Raw genomic sequence first — 19,836 nt, 5'->3', positions numbered from 1 at the left:
TGGGTCTGAGTGGTTTGCTGTAGGGACAAGTGGGACCCTACCAGGAGAGGTCTCAGGCTGGGCCTTGGAGCCAACTGGATTTATAGTAAAGAGACATCGATGGTCAGCGCACAGCATTAGAACGTTCTCTCTGGCAAAGAGAACATATGTCACCACTAGTGTGTTCACTGTTCCTCATGGACATTATAAATTGGAGAGACTCTTAACCCAAAACCTCAAGAGGTGGCAGGGTAAAGCAGTGGCACAGAAAGGAAAAACTGCCCGCCACCAAACTCCTGCTTTACCCTGGCCATGAGTGATCCTGTCTCTTCAGCAGATGTGAATTGCCACTATATTTAAATCCAAACTACCTCATTCCCGCCTAGGAGGGGCCCTTAATTCTTGGAAGTTGGTGCAAACCACATGTCCATCATCAGTGCCTGGAAGCCACAAGCTTGAAGCTTCTGCAACGCCGTGGGGCGGAGCCAAGCACATCTGTACAATGTTTCTGTTCTCATTTACACTTCTCTGCTGTGTGCAAAGCTCTGAGATCATCATGGAGACTCCAAGGCAGGATCCCAGAGTACATACATAGGCCACTGTGCACAACCCTCCCGAAGGAGATAGAAGATGGAATTAGGGCTCCTCCCCACCCCAGAAGCTCTCTCCTATAGCTAAACGAGATGCAGGGGGTTGCCTAGAAGTAACATCATCCATTGAGTCAAAACCTCTTGGTCATCTTATTTTTTTAAACTTTTTATTGATTCTTTGTGTCACATAATGCACCCTAGTCCTGCCTATCTCCCCATGCCGTCATATCTGTCCTTTGCCCTTGTATCTACCCTACAAAATTTTTTTAAAAGGGACATAAATAAACAAACAAAACAAAAAGCACAGAAAATATCTCTTTGTGGAAACTATAGTATGTCACAGTGTGTTCCAAAATATATGCTCTATCCACACAGTAGATTGCTCTATTCACTTGCAAATACTTGTTGCAATGAGTCACTGGTCTGTTTTAAGACCTCCGATTTCTATGACACCATCAATATTGGGTCCTCACTGGGCCTCCTCCTAGTTATCCTGTTGTTGCCCTGTGTCATGAAGATTCAGAGCTTTGGATCAACAGGACTGGCCCTTTCATGGATATGGACTGTTCACAGATATATATTTTGGGATGGGCAAACTCAGGGCCCTGGATCTGGTACTGGGTGGTAGCAGAGCTGGTCATCCCACCAGCTCTCATTTATCTACACCACCAGGGGGAGCTCTTTATCACTACTCAGGCTAGGCTACCTAAAGACACCATTAGCAAGAGGCAGGGTTGGCTCTCCTGCTCTCATGCCTTCAGGGCTGGCTCACCCATAACCACACCTCTAGAACCAGCTCCATTGTGCTGCCCAGTCAAGGCATGGGGTCCACGCTCCCAAATGCTGCAGCCTGTGAGGGGCAGGGCCAGCTCTCCTGATCTCACATCCTTGGGGCTGCATCACCTGTGCCTTCACCACCAAGGCCAGCTCCACTGTGTTGCCAAGGTGAGGTGCAGGGCCTGCTCTCCAGAGTGCTGCAGCCAGTGAGAAGAGCCAGCTTACGGACTTTTCATGACCCTTATGGGTCAGTTCTTCTGGCTGCCTCAGGGGGAGGCATCACCTCTGTGCCTGTGCCACTCCCATGGCAGATAAGTGGCAAGGTCTGCTCTTCCACACTCACACCTTGGGCTGGCTCACCACACCCCAGCCACCAGAACCAGCTCCACTGTGCTGCCTCGGGGCCTGCTCTCCTAAGTGCTGCTGATGCTGAGAGATGGAGTCCGCTATCCAGAGTGCTGCAACCAGAGAAGGACAGGGCTAGTTCTGCACAGCCCTGGACATCCAGATTCCTACCACAGAAGTCTCTGTGTTCTCTAGTAGTAATGTAATATAAGGTATGGATAGTGACATTGACCCCTGCTGCTGCATAGCTATGGACCCACACATGGCCCCCAGTGGCAGCTAAGGATGGGCCCTCACCATGGCCCCACATGGCAGGGCTGGCTACTCCTCTCCACCCTGAGTCTCCAGTTCCATCTCTCTTCATAGTGCTCAAGCTGCTCCACTTCTCTTTATTTCCCATCTATACATACATTACATACTTGCACATTGTGGTGACTCCCGCTGCAAGCTAGCCATGCGGCTGGTGGGTTCCTGGGTGACATCCTCCAGCAAATGGGGTGCCCACAGCCCACCTGTGCCAGGCAACAAAGAGCAGGTATGTGGGAGGCATGGAGGTCCACAGGTCTCTGACTCTCTTCCTCCTCCTATGCTATGCTGCCTGGATTTGATTTGATTTTTTTAAATTAACTTTTATTTATTCATTGGTATGTACATTTGGTGTTTGGTGTACATGAATATCGTGTGTGAGGGAGCCGGATCCACTGAAACTTGAGTTACAGACAGTTGTGAGCTACCAAGTGGGTGCTGGGAATTGAACCTGGGTCCTCTAGAAGAGCAGTCAGTGCTCTTAACCACTAAGCCATCTCTCCAGCCCACTTTTATGTGTCCTAAGTGTGAGAAAGCTTTGGCCACCAAGCCAGGCATCAAGCTAGGATGAACAATGGACTGCTATCTGATTTGCCCATGCCTGATATAAGAACACCAACACCAACAAGGTATCTCTTTTCCCATTGCCAGGAGGGAAGGTGGTCATTTTCTTTTCTTATCACCTCTCAGAGAATGTATAGGTGTCTTGAATGCTATCCTCAAGACAGAAAAGAAAAGCCAGGAGATACAACTTGCCACGCAAGGCAAGTAAACATTATTGAGTCTGCCTTCTGAGTACAAGGGCACGCTCACCAGGCCAGCGAAACCCCTGGCCAGCCCTGAATCCATCAGCTGGGCTTCTGCATCTAGTAACACCTGGCCCCGTGGAAGCCAACAAAAGCACAACTCATCCCTATAGACCCCAAATGTCAGAGGACTCACTTGCTGACCTTTAGCTGATGGCAGGGGCTGGTGTTGACATTTAGACAAGTGCTGGCACATGTCTCACTGAGCTATCCCTCAGAGGCACAGCAGGACAGCTGCTGAGCTGGTGGCTCACCGCAGAGCAAGCCACTTACCACCGGTATGGAAAGAACTAGAGATTGACTGGGTGGAATTTCCCTGCTGTTCGAGGTGGGCTTTGATGGGCTTGTCTTCTAGTTCCTCTCCCAAGCTTCTGGGTGGTGGTACCGCCACTGATGCAACAGAAATCAGACATCCTGCTCCAACTCTAGCAGATGATGAAATTGAGTGGTGGGAGGTGGAGGCTGCCTGATCCTAGGATACTCATTAGAAGCAAAGGCAGGGGCTGTGTGGGCAGCATCAACATCTTCTTCCAGCTAATCTGGCACAAAATGTTGAAGCCTCATCTCCTTCCCTTTACCAGGATATTAAGGAGGGAATCCAGTAAGTCATATTCAAAGCCCCTGCAGAATTAGAAGGGAAAGAAAGACAGGAAATTGGGGTTCTGGAACTCCCTTCACTTTGTCAGTCACCACAAAGCAAGACATTAGGCGGGAAGGTCAAGGCTAAAGCTGAATCCCACTCGCAGCTTTCTGCAAACCTGTCCCCTGACACTGCATCTGCATCAGTGGGAATAAGTCACTCAGGGCAGCTATAAGCAAGTGTCACAAGTGGGGAGCTCGCAGCAACAGACGGGTGTTTGCCTACATCCAAAATCGGACTGTGGATAGTGCCACGCTTCTTCCTGGTCCTCCAGGAAACGATGCTTCCCGACTCTGGTTTCCGCTAGCTTCAGAGTGAGCTTTGGTCTGGCTCTGTGTACACTGCACTTATGGGGGTCCATTGTATTATCCCGCAAACCCAGATGGCGTCAGGGGCCATGCAAACAAATGCAAATAGCACAAGGGTGCACGGGCTCCATTTAGAGGAGCTACAAGTGAGCTCAGAAGTATTGGTGACTGATAGCAGAGATGGAGCCAAATGTTCTGTGGGTCCTTCTAGTTTCCAAGAGAAGATAGAACTGTGTGTGTGTGCGCGCGCGGGGGCATGCGCTCGTGCGTGCGCAACTGCACACATAAACCATAGCATACCTCAGGAATTGTTCCTCAGGTGCTGTCTACCTTTCTCTGAGTACCATCAGGCCTGAGTCAGAGGACTTCTCTGTTGCATCTCCTGGGTTGTGGCAGGTGGTTATGGTGGCCTGCTCTAAGAGACTCGGTCTCCCCAATGCCGCGACGCAGCAGCGTCTCTCACTGGTCAGCCGGTGAAACTCAGGAATCTCACCTGCCTCCATCCCCCAGGGCTCAGAGTACACCTGTGTACTGTTATGCTCAGCATTTTAAATGTGAGTCCTGGCGGGGGAGGGGGTGTGGGCAACTCAGATCCCCACCGGAGTTTGCTAGAAGGTTACTGACTGAGCCATTTCTCCAGCTCAGTAATTCATATTTGTGTAAACTACATGGCCCAAGTAAAATGCGTCTGTGTACCTGATATTTAGACCTTTAGATAGTATATTAGAACCATGCTGCTAGGACAGGGATTTGCTAGGACAAGCACTTCTTTGAATGGGCTGGATATTTCTATTGTTAACACTTCTGAGACACAGCCAGTTCTGGGGACAGAAACTCAGGAAGAAACAGGCAAGGCCTCGAAAGGCCCAGCCTGAAGCATAGGCTGTGATCTGCTCAAAGCCTACTTCACCCTATTTAGTCCATCATGGGGTAAGCCCAGCTGTTTGGTTGCAGGGAAGCAAGCTGGGAGCTCCAATCTGCAATCTGTGCAGCCCAAGAAAGAAGTCTAAAGTATTCTACAGCTCCCTTTCTCAAATTTTCTCACGATCTTGCTAAAAGTTTTAGAGGAATTGTAGCAGTGGGTGGAGGGGATGAAGTAGAGCTGAGGGGAGCAGGGCTGCACGTGCTCCTCTCTCAAGGCCTGAGTGAGGTGATCTCTCGTTGTCAGAGTGATGACTAGCTCAGCAGTACCAGCACCTGAGAATGTAGCCATGAAACCAGGAACAGAGAAGAACCAAAGCTCAGAGTCACAAGGAAGACACACTGAATGCCTGAGTCACAGCCTCCAGGGAGCTCCACGAGATGGCTGAAAGATGCTCTGCGTTCTGAACACACATGACACGGCCTCCAGGGAACTCCACGAGATCTCTGAAAGTTGCTTTGAGCGCTTCAACTCCCAACGTGGTAGATGCGGGGTGTGTGGGAATATTGTTTGGGACTTGAGGTACTGATGGAAACTGGCTGCTTGGCTGTAGCCATGGGTGGTGCAAGCAGGTCCTTTGATCAAAAGTTAGAAATGATGACGTATATTTGCCTGGTGCTTTCAGCATACAAAATAACCCACTGACGTTATCAGGGAACCTTCTAACCAGCCTTGAGGAGAAGGTACTGGAGGCTCCGTGAGCCCATTATAGAGACCTAAGGTCATACACACAGTAAGAAACACAGCTGGAAAACAAGCCTGAAAGTAAATTAAATTTAAAAAACAAAATTTTTTTTTTTATTCAGGGAATGGCAGCTTGCAATTTTCAGGGAGTCAATTTTCTAGCTTTCCTGGTTAGACGTTGTGGACATATTCCTTAAGACTAGAACTTCTGATAGGCGAACATGACTGTGAAAGAAGAAATTCATGTTGGGCTTCTCTTTGAATCATGCGCCCCATTGGCCTTGGAGAATTAAGAGAAAAGTGAGTACCAGCTGAGGATCCCATATTCCCTCTGGTATTGAGGAGGAAGGTGGCCTTCACCTTAGGTTCTGAGCCCCTTCCCCCCCCCTCCCTCCCCCCCCCCCCCCCCGCCCCCTCGCAAGGTCTTTTTTGTTTGTTTGTTTCCTGCTTGGCTTACAGGAAAGGCCCTCCTCTCTCTCACTTCGCATTCTAGACCCAAGGTGAGCACTGACTCTATTTACCCTCCTCCCCCATCTGCCTCCTCAGCCACCTTCCAAACCCACACAGCAGACATACCGAATGTTACAAGGAAGCAAGAAACGAACACAGAAGAGTCCTGAGTTTTCTATCTTAGATATGACAGTTATCAGACTGATAATGGGCTTGCGTCTGCCAAGGAAAGCAAGGAAGCCATGAAAGGAGGGTTCTCATGCTTAGACACCCCCGCACCCCATAGTAGGCATCATGATGAGGTACAGTCTTGTGTTTTGTATTCAGATGTTAGCTGCCCCTCCCCCCAGAGATTCTTACTGTTCTAGAAGCAGCTCCTCACGTATACCAAAATATTACTGTGTAACCTTGCCTCCAAAATTATCTCTGATTGGTGGCCCAGATGGAAAGCACGTGCAAGTGTATATATATTATTTTGGATGGGGAATAGCCCAGATAGGAATGATTAGAACAGATGGTCTCCCATGTGGAACTGGGAAATGAAGAGGTAGTTTAGTGGCCTAGTATCTGACCAGCCCCAGGTGAAATAAGGCTTATTAAAATTCAATCAGGTGCCTGGGTCTTTTATTGGCATGATAGTGGGTTAAATAAAAACTGCTTTGATAATTATATGGATTAATAGTAAATATTAATAACCAATTTTCCACAGCATATCATCACAAGGAGGAGCTAAGCAGCTCAAAGAAGAGCTACTCATACATAAACATTTGCCTGAGCTGGGCGTGGTGGCGCACGCCTTTAATCCCAGCACTCGGGAGGCCGAGGCAGGCGGATCTCTGTGAGTTCGAGGCCGGCCTGGTCTACAAAGTGAGTCTAGAACAGCCAAGGCTACACAGAGAAACTCTGTCTCCGAAAACAAACAACAACAAAAAAAAACCCACAAAAATCAAAAAACAAAAACATTCACCTGACACACTGTCTTGCACGCCCAGGCACCCAAACAGCCTGTTTTGACTCTGTAGTTTAACCGAGCTCTCTGCTCACTTGCCAACCAGAGCTCAGGAGTGCCTCCACAAAACCGCAGGTGCCCATGATCTCTCTTTCAAAAAACGTCAAGGAGGGCCTCAATGGTTAAGAGCACTGACTGCTCTTCCAGAGGGTTCAAATCCCAGCACCCACAAAGCAGATCACAATTGTATGTAACTCCAAGATCTGACCCTCTTACACATGCAGGCAAAACACCATGCACATAAAATAAAGGTAAAGACTTTTTTTTAAAACAAGGAATTTTTTTTGTCCCCTCTCAGTAAGAAAGCAGCCATTCGTTTGTTCTTCCTATAAAGCAAAGGGTATTCGCTCCTTTATGCCCCGGTGTCCCACGCCAGCCTTCTAGCACGGGCCTTCATCTTTATAGCTTTATCTTACTTGACTCAGACACCATATTTCTGTAATCTTCGGGGTGGGGTTCCTCAGTCCTACTGTGTAGAATTCTTCCAAATTGGTTCAACACCTTATGCTTTTGATCCAAGAAGACTCAGAAGAAATTTCAGGGTCCCTTCTCCAGCCTGCCTGAGACCCTTTTAAATTCTACTCCCCTGCCTAAAGACCCAATGCTGATCCGCATTGGGGAAGTCCGTCCATGTCAAAGAAGGCCAGGTCTGACCCTGGGGATCGTGACCATAATTTGGTCTGCAGCTTAGTCACCTCCAGTGACAGAGGTCTACCGATTGTCCCGGGGCGCATGACTATGATGTCAGATCTACCGTGTTCAGTTTCCACCCATGCCATGAGCTTTCCTGCGGATGGAGGTCTAAATTGCCTACCAGGTTCTCAACGTTCCTCAACCAATTCAGCTGAACTTTGCAAAGCCCGCTCCCGCCCCCTGCTTCTCCGAGTCCATCCTCCCAGCTCTGGTTACTCTGAGGAGAAGGAAAGAGGCCAGATCTGTGGGTTGCCTTTGGGTTCCGGTTTCTCTTGTACAACCCGAATTCTCTGCAGCTCTTTTCTTGTTTCTTCGAGGTACCTAATCCACAGAAAGAGCGTGTGCCTGACAGTGGGGGCGGGGGGAACAATGCATTACACATTCTCATATGAAGCTAGCTGTCCACTAGCACCCCGGATGCGTGAAACCTCTGTGAGATAATTTAACACTAGCTGTGTACGTGCAAATTAAGTATAAACACTTTCCCACTACATCCAGGCATTTCCTCCTGTAGCACACTGGTGGCTCCGATGGTTCCGGGACTAGATAGATGGCTGGTTTTTCCACAATGCTGAGGGCATACGGTCAGTGCATGAGTCACCAAGAGCTGGTGGGAGCCCTTTTAAAGAACCGTGACCATGACTAAAACGAGCCCATCTTATTTTCATTATTGAGTATTAACTACCTATGATAAAGGATTAAATTATCATTAATGATATTATTTTTGGTTTACTTCATTATTTTGAAATATAGCTATTAATTCACTAGTGGTAATTACAAATTATTTGACACTATTGAGTAGATAAATTCATAAATGACAAAAAGGATTAAGAGAAAAAATAAGAGAAGAAAAAAAATTGTATGAGAGAAAAAATACCTGTTTGTGTCACAGAGCTTCCAGAGATCTGTAGTGTGTGTTCTGGAATTGGAAAAGAAAATACATTTTTTTTCTCCTTTTGTTATCACTTAAGTGTGTCAAAGTTTTAAACCCTTCTACCCAATTTTCAAACAATAAATTTTGTCAAGATTTTTGATTAAAAAAAAAAAAAGCCCAATGTTTCTCAAAAGAGATCAGCTGCAAACATTTTGCCAGGTAAAAATATCCTCACCACACAAAATTGAGGACAGAGAAACGTGCTTTCTCCAGCATCCGGGGGAACAGTTCAAACATTGGCCTCGAGGGAAATTAACTCACTCTAAATTCAGGGAAGAGAACGGTGTGTCGAGCGAGCCGAGCATTTGTGCTAGTCACACAGATGCCGTCTGCACTCTGCGTTAACTGTCCCATGCTGACACCTACCACATCTGGCTCACCATCTAGTGACAGGGAAATGAAAGCTATCTAGTCATGTGTTAGTGATTTTTTTTTCTCCGTTTTTAATTTCAGGAGAAAATTTTCTCAAATTAAAGTCAAGAAATAAGTGCGAAACCAAAACATAGCATTTCCACACAATGAAATATTGTTGATCCATAAAAATAAGCCAAATTGTGATAGATGAACCTTGCTGAGTGGAAGAACCCAGACACACACACACACACACACACACACACACACACACAGAGGCCAAATATTGTCTGTTGTCTGTTGCTACTTGAAGATACCTAGAGACTCAAAAGTAGTATGGAGGTAAGCAGAGACTGGTGGGTAGGGGGCCTGGAGGTAGGAGGGGGTGGGGTTTAGTGCTTAACCAACAAGGTCCTGTCTGGGATGATGAAATACATGGAAACACTTGATGGCGATGGCTGCACATCATTGTGGATGTAATGAAAGGACACTGCCTTGGATACCCCAAAATGATTTAAGTGGTAAATTTTATGTCTGTTTACTGCAATAAAAACATATACGTTAAGATATGGCATCCTGCTGGCCACAGTGTCCCACCTATGAAAGACTAGACAGGCTTTTCTTTTCTTTTCTTTTTTATAGGTTTATTTATTTATTCACTTTACCTCCTGATCACACCTCCCCTCCCTTCTCTTCTCCCGGTCTCACCCTCCCTCTTTCTTCACCCACTCCCTCCTCTTCTTCTCAAAAAAGGGGAGCCCACACCATTCAGCCCACCCCAGCACATCGGGTCTCGTCAGGACTAAGCGCACCCTCTTCCACTGAGGCCAAACAAGGCAGCCCTGCTACGGGGAAGCGATCCAAAAGCAGGCAACAGAGCCCATGTCAGGCCCTACTCTGCTTGCTTAGGGACCCACATGAAGACCAAGGTACCCATCAGTTATGTGTAGGAGGCCTAGGTCCAGATACACGTGCTCTTTGCTTGGTTCTTCAATGTCTGTGAGACCCCCCATCGGCCTGTTATAGTTGGCTCTGTTGGTCTTCCTTTTTTATTATTTAATTTATTCAGATTATAATTCAGTTGTTATCCCATCACTTGTATCTTCTTGTTTCTCCCTCCCTCCTGTTTTCACCCTATTCCCCTCCCCTAGGTCTATGACCAAGGGGGACCTCCTCCTCCACTATATGGTCATAGGCTATCAAGTTTCATCTTGGTAGCCTGCTTATTTTTTCTTTGAGTGCCACCAGGCCTCCCCACCAAGGGGAAGTGGTCAAATATGGGGCACCAGAGTTCATGTCAGAGTCAGTCCCCGCTCTCCACATAACTGTGGAGAATGTCCTGTCCATTGAGTAGATCAGAGTAGGGGGTTCAATGTTTACTACTTGTATTGTCCTTGGTTGGTGCAATAGTTTTGAGCAGATCCCCCTGGGCCCCGATCCATCACTATGTTCTTCTTGTAGATTTCTAGGACCTTCTGGGTCCTTCTATTTCCCTATCTCCTATATGTCTCTTAACTAGAGTCCCAGTAGGATGTCCTCACATCTATACCAATCTCCTGGTAAGTGAAGACTTTTGTGGGACAGGCCTTTCGGCCCAAAAAATTATGAGTATACACCATGTGAGTCTTTCTACTTCTGGGTTAACTCACTCAGTATGATCATTTCTAGTTCTATCCATTTGTCCACAAATTTCAGGATTTCCTTGTTTTTTAATAGCTGAGTAGTATTCCATAGTGTAAATGTAGCACAGTTTCTTTACCCATTCTTCAGCTGAGGGACATTTAGGCTGTTTTCAGGTTCTGGCTAGTATGAATAAGGCTGCTATGAACATGGTTGAGCATATGTCCTTGTTGTGTGGTGGAGCATTTTCTGGGTATATTCCAAGGAGTGGAATAGCTGCAACTTGAGGAAGCCTATTCCCAGTTTCCTGAGAAAGCACCAAATAGATTTCTAAAGTGGTTGTACTAGTTTGCATTCCCACCAGCAATGAAGGAGTGTTCCTCTCTCCCCACATCCTCGACAGCATGTGGTGTCACTTGAGTTTTTGATCTTAGCCATTCTGATGGGTGTAAGATGGAATCTCAGCGTTGTTTTTATTTGCATTTCTCTGATGACTAAGGAGGTTGAGCATTTCTTTAAGTGTTTCTCAGCCATTTGACATTCCTCTGTTGAGAATTCTCTGTTTAGTTCTGAGCCCCATTTCTTAATTGGGTTATTTGGTTTGGTGGTGTTTAATGTCTAGAATTCTTTATATATTTTAGATATTAGACCTTTGTCAGATGTAGGGTTGGTGAAGATCTTTTCCCAGTCTGTAAGCTGTCGCTTTGTTCTCTTGACAGTGTCTCCTGCCTTACAGAAGCTTCTTAGCCTCATGAGGTCCCATTTATTAATTGTTGACCTTAAGGCCTGGGCTGTTGGTATTCTGTTCAAGAAGTTGTCTCCTGTGCCAATGTGTTCCAGACTCTTCCCCACTTTTTCTTCTAACAGATTTAATGTCTCTGGTTTTATGTTGAGGTCTTTAATCCACTTGGACTTGAGTTTTGTGCATGGTGACAAATATGGGTCCAATTGCATTTTTCTACATGTAGACATCCAGTTAGACCAGCACCATTTGTTGAAGATGCTATCCTTTTTCCATTGAATAGATTTGGCTTCTTTGTCAAAAATCAAGTGACCATATGTGTGTGGATTCACATCTGGGTCTTCGATTCGATTCCATTGATCAACCAACCTGTTGCTGTGCCAGTACCATGCTGTTTTAATTACTGTTGCTCTATAGTACAGCTTGAGATCAGGTATGGAGATTTCTCCGGAGGACCTTTTATTGTATAGGATTGTTTTTGCTATTCTGGGTTTTTTGTTTTTTCCATATGAAGCTGAGAAGTGATCTTTTAATGTCTTTAAAAAATTGTGTAGATATTTTGATAGGGATTGCATTGAATCTGTAAGCTGCTTTTGGTAAGATGGCCTCTGTTGGTCTTCCTGTGGAGTTCTTGTCCCTTCCAGGCCCTTCTGTCCTCCTCCCCACTTTTCCACTAGACTTCTCAAGCTCTGCCTAATGTTTGGCTGTAAATTTCATAATCTGTTTCAATCTGCTGATGGATGCAGCCTCTCAGAGGACAGTTATTCTAGGCTTCTGGCTGCAAGCATAGCAAAGTATCATTAACAGTGTCAGGGGTTGACTCTCTCCCCCGGCGTGGGTCTCAGGTTGGGCCAGGCATTTGGTTAGACACTCATTCCCTCAATCTTTGCTCCATTTATATCCCTGCACTTCTTGTAAGCAGGAGCAATTTTGGGTCAAAGGTTTTAAGTGTATATTGGGGGGGGGGTGTTGGTGTTCTCCTCCCTCCCTAGAAGTCCTGCCTGGCTAGAAGGTGGCCACCTCGGTCTCCGTGTCCCCGGCTGCTAGCAGTCTGTTAGAGTCACTCCATGTCCTCCCAGGAGCCTGCCCTATCTCAGGTCTCCAGCTTTTCTAGTGACGACTGGGTGGCTTGTCTGTAGTAGACTATTCCACTCTCACTCCCGACTGGATGGTTTGTCTGTAGTAGACTATTCCACTATCACCCCTGACTGGGTGGCTTGTCTGTAGTAGACTATTCCACTATCACCCACCCCCCCTTTCTGATTTCAAGCCACCCAAATCACAAAAACCAACTCATCACTCAAAAGCACATTTTGAGAAATAAGTTTTCTTAAAACCGTAAAATTCTCTTTAGTCGGGATGTTTAAATATCTTGGTGCCTGGAGAGAGGGCTCGGGGGCTAAGAGTCTGTGCTGGTTGTTCTTGCAGAGGACCCAGGTTGGTTTGCCAGCATCTACCCAGGTGACTCACAGGGACCTGTGACTCCAGCTCCAGGAGGACCCTTCCCTCTGGCTTCAACAGGCCCTGGATTCACATGCACATGCCCACACAGACACACAGACACACACACACATACACACACACACACACACACACACACACACACACTTAAAAATAATTAAAATAAATCTTTTTTTTTTAAATTAAACTAAAACCGGAACTAAAATGCTTAGCTTAGAAGGCCCTTGTTCTTTATAAACCCTCACACCCAGTTTGTTCTTTCAGTGTCATGGGGGAAAAAATCCTTTCAAGATTGTCTCAGTAAACACAGACCTCTTAAAGTAGCACTGATTGTACATTTTTACATGAGCTCAGGGGGCTTTTGGCCTTAACCGGAGTGCATGACTTGAAACTGACAAGGTCACCTGTTAGCCTATGTCAAGAGCACTGTCTGTCCCAGGATACACACTGGGGTGTGGGGTGTCTTGGAAGCAAGAACCTCACCAGCTCAGAGGCCACAAAGCTGACTGCAGCCAACAGTAGCTCCTAACAAAAAGGGGAAGTGCGTATAGTGAAGAGAGCCCTAGTGGACAGCTGGCGCCTGACCAGCCTGAAAGGTAGGAAAGACAGAAGATTCCAGATCTCGTCCTCTTTCCCCATAGCAGACTCTGCTTTTGAGGACCCAAGAAGCGGCCACTCCAACATTTTGCCACTTAAATTTTTCCTTTTCCCTTTTCGGTATAGCCTATGCAGTTTTTATTTTATTTTTAAAATTTGCATTTTAATTTTTATTCCTTTTTGTCTAATTTTCTTACGCATCTCTTTATTCTACAACCACAATGTTTTATCCAGTGCTCTTTTATGGCTCTCTTGTATTCCCCCTTTTCTTTTTTTCTTGTCTTTTATTTAACCTTACTCTTTCTTTCCTTTTCCCTGCCCCCTGAAATGTTCTTGATTTAATTCACTTATTATTATCACACTTACTTTGATTAATTTTTAACATCATAGCTTATTCTACACTGTTGCTTGCCATTTTCCTTTCTGTGGTCATTGGTGGCATAGTCAGTTTCTTTTCACTTTAGTTGTAACTTTATATCAAATCCTCAAGATAAAGTTGCTAATTATAAAGGGCACTACCACCACCCACACATGAAAATAGAAGATATATCCATCTTAACAGCTGTGCAGAACACACCTCACATGTATAAGAAACATAAAAAGAGGGATCGTGACAAAGAGCTTAACCCTTGGCAACTAGTGTCAAAGATACTGAAAGCCCCAACATAAAGTTGCAAAGTTTACTTTGAAAAAATAGTGATCTCAGAAGTATTTAAACTAGCATATGTATAAGTGAAGTTAAGAAGTCAATTTAGGACCTAAGTGAAAGAGTGAACAACACAGATGAAAAAACAGCAAAGAAGTAGCAATTTGGGATGGGGCCTAGCTCAGCTAGTAAAGTGTGAGGTCCTGAGCTTAAATCCCTAGCTGCACCTAGAGGCACATATCTTTAGTCCCAGTCCTGGTTCACTGGGTTGATCTGAAAATTGAAAATGTATGGTGGAGTGCAACCAAACAGGATACATGATGTCAGCCTCCAACTTTCACACATACATGCACACAAATGCACACACATGCACACACATTCACATACACATGCGCACACACGCATACATGCACATATGCACACACATGCCTAATACATACACAAAGACATACATAGCATATGCACAAATGAATAAATAAAAGTAAAGATATTGATATTTTGACCAAGAAATTGGAAGTGAAAAATTCAATAAATCAAAAACAGAGAAAACACCATGGGTGACTAGACCAAGCAGAAGAAAGAATATCAGGGTTTGAAGACAAAATCAAGGACCTTCAGACATCAAGAAACAATGACAAGAAGTAAATAAGCACTGCCACATCTTTCAAGAGTACTGGGAGAAGATTAAGATAGCATGCCTAAGGCAGCTAAATTAAGTCAGTAGAAAACCCATTTAACAAAACTAGGAAATTCCCCAAGTCTAGGAAAGGATATGTCTATCAAAGGACCAGTGACATTTAAAACCCCAAAGAGAGGTGCCAGGCATGGCAGCACATGCCTGCAATCCCAGCACTTGGGAGGCAGAGGCAAGCAGATCTCAGTGAGATCGAGGCCAGCCTGGTCTACAAAGCGAGTCCAGGACAGCCAAGACTACACAGAGAAACATTGTCTCAAAAAGCAGAAAGAAAGAAAGAAAGAAAGAAAGAAAGAAAGAAAGAAAGCCAGAAAAGAATTTCTCTAAGTCACAATACAATTACAAATTTAAGTCTATGGAGAGGAAAAAACAAAAACCACCACAAGTATTAAAAGCTACAAGAGAAGAATGCCAACTCTCAAAAGCAACATTATTAGAATAACATCAGACTCCCAGAGCAGAAGCAATAACTGCCAGGAAAGTGTGGGGGGAAAAATGCCTCAAGTCCAGAGAATCACTGCCAACCAAGGTTACTATATTCAGCATAGTTATCTTAAAAGTTGGGAGAAATAAAGTCCTTTCAAGATAACACAAACTAAAGAAAGTTCTGATCACTAAGCCAGTAATTGTGGAAGATACTCAAGTAAGTTCTACATACAGAGGAAGAAGAGAGACACTGGTGAACATGAAAGCTTATGAAGGAACATGTTTCAAAGAGGACTAGATGAACAAATTAGAATGAGAAAAGACTCAAACACATATAACTCAGCAAAGAAGAAAACCCTTAAGATGAATAAGAGAGAAAGAAAAAGAACTGCGTGTCAATCAACCAGGGAAACAACCAACATGAATTACAGAAGTTAGCAAACACCTCTCATTAATAATCATCAGAATGAATGCTCTTAAAGTTTTATTCAAAAGACGCAGGACCAGGCTGGTGACTCAGAGGATAAAGGCATTCTCCTGCAAGGCTGATGCCTTAAATTCAATTCCCCAGGATGGAAAGAGGACAAACTCCTGAAAGTTGTCCTCTGACTTCTACATTGTGAAGATGGCCCGTGGATACCCTCATCAACCCACATCTACACACACACACAGTCACATTAGATATATCAGTAAGCAAATTATAGCTAAAAAATAAACTTTTTGGAATTTCTTTTTAAAAATAGAGAACAGCTGATCAGATTATGAAACAGAATCAATTGTTTGCTGTCCACAATAAACATACCTAACTGGCAAAGGCACTCAGAGACTGGAAGTGAAATAATGACGATATAAGAAGAAAGTAAAAGCCCTCAAATAAGCAAAAGTAATTCTATTCATATTTGATTATCATAGTTGACTTCAGCTGTCAACTTGACATAACCCTGGAGTCACCTTGGAAGAAGGAACCACAACTGAAGAACTCCCTCAATCAGATTAGTTTGTGGACAATTCTATGAGGTATTTTTTTTTTAAATTGTTGATTGATGTTGAGGACCCATCCAGCTGTGGGTAAGGCCATGCTTAGTCAGGCAGTGTTAGGTTATACAAAAGAGCAAGCTGAGGAAGCTACAGGGAGTAAGCTGTAAGCATCCGCTTCAAGCTTCTCACTTGAGTTCCTGCCTTATCTTCCTATAACCTTTAAGCCAAATAAACTCTTTCCTTAACCAACTGGCTCTTGGTCAGAGTCTTTACTGAAATAATAACTAACAAACTAGAGCTCTGACAAAGTTGGACTTTAAACTAAAACTAGTCATAAGAGATAAGAAAGTCAATATAAAAAGTGACCGTTCCATAAAGATGTAAAAATATAAATATATGTACTGAATGTTGCATTGCCTAGGTTTATATTAAAAAAATAATAAAACCACTGGACACAAAGGGACAGCTCTTTAATGTAACAGTAATGTACATGCTGAGAAAGAAATCAGGAAAACTTCACAATAGCCTGAAAACTATACCTAGTAATAAACCTCATTAAGATGATGTGAACCTGTTCAATAAAAACAACTAAAGAAACTGAAGACACTAGAAAATGGAAGGACCTCTCATATTCATGGCTTGACAGGATAAATATTGTGGAAATGTACACATTACCAAAAGGGATCTGCAGACTCAGTGTAATCCTAACCCAAAATTCTATTGACAACATTCACAGAACTGAGAGAGACAGAGTTGGGGGGTGAGGGGGGGGGAGGCAATCCTAAAACATACATGGACACACAAAAGGTCCTGAATGGCCGGAGTAAACTTGACCACTCTTGGAAATACCACAATACCTGATTTCAGACTATATTATAGAGCCATAGTAAGACAGCAGTGTAGCATCAGCTCAGTAACACACACAGTCAGTAGGCAGAAGATCCAAAAATAAACCCATACAAGCTACACCCATCTGATTTTTGATAACCTTTTTTTCCTTCCAGTTTGATTTTGTTTGTTTTAATAAAACACTCTGACCAAAAGCAACTTGAGTAGAAAGGATTTATCTGGTTTACACTTCCAGGTCATAGCCTAACATAAAGGATGTTGGGATAGGAACTCAAGAAATAACCTAAAGCTGACACTATGAAGGAATTCTGCTTGCTGGTTTGTTCATTCTCATACTCGGCTAACATCTTTATATAGGCCAGGACCACCAGCCCAGGGAACGCCTCTGGTCACATCAATTAACACCAAGACAACTCCCCTCCCGACACACACACACACACACACACACACACACACACAGAGAGAGAGAGAGAGAGAGAGAGAGAGAGAGAGAGAGAGAGAGAGAGAGAGAGAGGGATGCAGAGGCAGGTGGATCTCTGTGAGTTTGAGGCCAGCTGATCTATAAAGCAAGCCCAGGACAGCAAGGCTACACAGAGAAACTCTGTCTCGAAAAAAACAAAAACAAAACAAAACAAAAAACAAACAAACAAACAAACAACAACAAAAACAGACAAGCACCCAGGCCAATTGAGATTCCTTTCTCAAATGACTCTAGGCTGCTTCAAGCTGTCAATTATAGCTAAGTAGAACAGTTGTGAAAAACATGTTTTAGGGGAAAAGCCTTTTCAACAAATGCTACTGAGGACTGGTTAGCCACATGTAGAAGAATGAAATCAGGTCCCAGTGTCTCACCCTGTATAAAAACTAACTCAAACCAGGTCAACGCAGTTAAATGAAATAGGAGAAAAGGACTTCAAGATAAAGGTACACACAAGAATTTTCTGGAAAGGACTCCTGCAGCTCAGGAAGTCATAGCAAGGACTGACAAATGGGGCTGTATGACACTGAAAGCCTGCTTCCTGGCTGCCGCAAGTGAGCAGCTTCTTCCACCATGTTGTACGACCCCACACAGACCCAAAGAGAGCAGGGCAAAGTGGCTGGGAACTCAAGCCATGAGTTAAAATAAGTGCTTCCTCCTTTGAGCTGTTATTGCAGACATTTTGTGCCAGGATTAAAAGTATACAAACATTGTCCCTTTATAGATATCTTTTAAAAAACCACACGTACAACATATAATTTACACTTGTCCCACTTTACACCAATATTGCAACTCCCCAATCTCAAACCTATCCTTCTCACTCTGAATTGACAACATGACAGGATTTTTTTTTTTTAGTAATAAGAAAATATTTACTCTAAACTAAACCATGGATGACATGGGCCAGGAGTTCAGGATCAAGTCATTCTTGAAGAGGTTATGTGAACTTTATGGTCACAGGGGGTGGGAGGGTGGGAGGGTGGGGGGTGAGGGGGGAGTACAAAACACACATTAAAAGGTTTGATCATTTATAAGGTGACTATCAACATGCATGTCTTCATTACCTTTAGTAGTTACTGCCTTATATAAGGTTAGAATGCTGCAGCCTTACCCCTGTTTAGTTTAAGCCTCAAAAATAACAATCTGAATTGAAGCTTTCAGTACCAAAACAAAGCTTTTAATCACAAATACAGTCCATAGAGACTGGCAACTTCGATGATCCTGAGAACTGGCACAGTAAAGAAACCAAAATAGCCATTACATGTAAACTGTGTCGTAAACTGCCAAGGCTGTCCTGGAGAAACTGGGATTGTGTGCTGGGGTCAGTGCTGGGGTCGGGCTGGTGAACAGGGACTGAGAGAGCCTAGTGGCCAGCACTGACCTTGACAAGTAAACAAGCTCCTCCGTCATATGTTAGTGGAAGGCCACAAGCTCCTCCTGTCAGGGAAACGACTCCCATTGTAGCAAGCAGAGACTTTCTTCAAGCTTCTAAGAGATTGAGTACATCTGTCTAAATGCCCAACCTTGGGAAAAGGACTTTCATGAAGGACCAAACACACCACTATGGAATATTGCAGCTCTTTTTTTTTTTTTTTATGATTTAGTTTATCCAAACAGCTAAGGCGTAAAAGACAAAGAAGCTAGATAAACCCTACTGTGAACCTCATTAGACCATAGTAGTTTATAGATCTTGATTATTAAATATACCTTATTCGTCAAACATATGTTGCTACTTATCTGCAGTTCCTAGTAGCTTGGTGTTGAACAATTAGCAAAGTCAAAGTAGTTAGTGTTACCTGTTCCCACCAGGCTGCTTCTAGATTGCCTAGCAACCTGTGATGTCATCACCTGCTGCCAACAGATGCTGGTGTGATAAATTACCCACCTGCCATCTGGTGCACTCTCTCTCTCTCTCTCTCTCTCTCTCTCTCTCTCTCTCTCTCTCTCTCTCTCTTTCTCTCTCTCTCTCATGGACACCCTCCGTTTCTTCCCTCTTCCCACAGTAAATTTCCTTCATACCACATTTGTTGCATGGCATCTTTATCATTTATTATAAGTTAGACGTATATCTTAAATTAGCTTTTGTTAACTTGAACAGACATTTATAACCTTAACTTTTCATCATCATAAACAGTATGCTGTAGCAAATATAACTTTGCATTTCTATCATCATACAAAAGTCCATGCCAACCTAAAATATTTGAGACCTGTCGTTAAAGGATATCAAACGGAATTAAAGGAGTGGTGACCTTGGGCAAGATCTCACCCAGCTAAGCTTTATTATTTATTCATTTGCAGTTTTAAAGGGATAGTTATACTATGTTAGGCATTACTATAACCTGGCTATTGCTTTCATTTGAACATAAGAAGATATGGTTGTGTTGTGAGGTCCTGCTGCAGGGTGTGGCTGGCATGCCCTGCCCACTACCTAGGGGCGGGGCTTCCCTTCTCCCAGAGACTTACTATATAAACCAGACATTTTCGTTCCATGGCCCCTTTTCCCCCTTTACCTGCTCTCTCTCCTCCCCTCTCCCCCACCCCCAAGGTATGC

The 19,836-nt window shown here is 44.2% G+C and overlaps 1 long non-coding RNA gene across 1 annotated transcript; it reads right to left on the bottom strand.

Annotated features, from left to right (window-relative positions):
- Window positions 1-5,477: 5,477 nt before the first annotated feature.
- LOC311584685 lies at window positions 5,478-19,090 on the bottom strand. Its single transcript, XR_014774961.1, has 4 exons — window positions 18,993-19,090; window positions 8,387-8,428; window positions 5,934-6,026; window positions 5,478-5,582 (listed from the first exon to the last, which is right to left on the bottom strand). It is a non-coding gene; the product is annotated as an uncharacterized lncRNA (long non-coding RNA).
- Window positions 19,091-19,836: the final 746 nt, after the last annotated feature.

This window comes from Acomys minous (genome assembly GCF_964271855.1).
Source record: "Acomys minous genome assembly, chromosome: 15".
Classification (NCBI taxonomy): domain Eukaryota; kingdom Metazoa; phylum Chordata; class Mammalia; order Rodentia; family Muridae; genus Acomys; species Acomys minous.
The sequence above is the reverse complement of the archived record's forward strand: the minus strand, read 5'-3'. Positions and strand labels throughout refer to the sequence as shown.